This window comes from Gopherus evgoodei, unplaced genomic scaffold, assembly GCF_007399415.2.
Source record: "Gopherus evgoodei ecotype Sinaloan lineage unplaced genomic scaffold, rGopEvg1_v1.p scaffold_110_arrow_ctg1, whole genome shotgun sequence".
Lineage (NCBI taxonomy): Eukaryota > Metazoa > Chordata > Testudines > Testudinidae > Gopherus > Gopherus evgoodei.
Window position 1 is genome coordinate 81,390 of NW_022059773.1, and position 1,704 is coordinate 83,093.

Genomic DNA, 1,704 nt, shown 5'->3' on the forward strand with positions numbered 1-1,704 from the left:
TTCCTATTGTTGTCTGTATAATCTCTATCTGGTTCTGTAACCGTTTCTGTCTGCTGTATAATTAAATTGTTGGATGTAAACCAATTAAGGTGGTGGGGTATAATTGGTTAGATAATCATGTTACAGTATGTTAGGATTGGTTAGTTACATTTCAATAAAATGATTGGTTAAGATAGAGCTAAGCAGAACTCCAGTTTTGCTATATAGTCTGCAGGCAATCAGGAAGTAAGGGGGGAATGGGAATGGGAATGTGGGTAGCGGTAGGAGTAGGGGAATTGGAATTATGTTTGGCTAAGGGGGGGGAAATAGGAACAGGGAATGGGAACAGGGACACAGGCAAGGCTTTGTGGTGTCAGAGCTGGGAAGGGGGACACTGAGGAAGGAAATTGGAATCATTGCTTGCTGGAAGTTTACGCCAATAAACATTGAATTGTTTGCACCTTTGAACTTCGTGTATTGCTGCTCTCTGGTCACGCGAGAAGGACCAGGGAATGGGAGGGTGATGGGATAAACCCTCTAACAAGTACGTCTTTCAGGGTGTGAAACCCCCCAGAACCAGTATAATTAAACTGATCTAAGCCATGGTTAGTGCTAAGTGAAAGTAAAGATTGTTTTGTCAACATAGCTATTAGAGGGATGGAAAACTCGTCTCCTCATTGTAGCAACTGTCTTCTCCACAGTGCTATAGCAGTATTTTAAGTGTAAACAGCCTCAGAGTGAGACCAGATCCTGCTCAGGCACTAAGACAACAGCACTGACAACACACTAATGCTGTTGTCTTAGTGCCTGAGCAGGATCTGGTCTCACTCTGAGGCTGTTTACACTTAAAATACTGCTATAGCACTGTGGAGAAGACAGTTGCTACAGGTTCAAATCCTGCTGACTAATGCATCCCATAGTCAGCAGGATTTGAACCTGCATGGAGAGACCCCAAGGACTTTTTAAGCCCATCACTTTAAGCAATCAGCCACAACTACTCAATGTACAGCTCCTTCACTACACAATGATTCTGTTCTCACAGACCTGTCACTTCAAATGGCTCAGACCAACTCCCCCAGTGCACTCACAGCTGTGCATTAGTGTAAGTCTGTCCATGGTGAAAAGCAAAAGTTCCTACCCATTTCCTTTCCAGCTGGAGCACAATGAGAGTGTGTTTGTGGCTAACGACATTGCTATAGATTGTTGTTGTCATAAACAGATAGTTAAGGGTTAATAGAACAGAAGTACTTCATGTCTCTTTTGTCAGTAAAGGGTTAACAAGTTCAGTGAGCCTGGCTGTCACCTGACCAGAGGACCAATCAGGGGACAGGATACTTTCAAATCTTGAGGGAGGGAAGTTTTGTGTGTGCTGTTAGATTTTGGTTCTTGTTCTCTGTGGGTTCTGAAAGTGACCAGGCGTACAACCAGGTTTCTGTCCAATCTCTCTGATACAGTCTCTTATACGTCCAGAATGGTGAGTACTAGGTAGATAAGGCGTGTTAGGCTTATGTTTGTTTTCTTTATTTGCAAATGTGTATTTGGCTGGAAGAAGTTCAAATTTGTATTTTGCTGAAAGGATTTTAATTTGTACTTGTATACTTAGGCTGGGAGGGTATTCCCAGTGTCTATAGCTGAGAGACCTTGTAACATATTCCATCTTAAATTTACAAAGATAATTTTTACTGAGATTTACAAAGAATTTTTCTTTCTTTAATTAAAAGCTTT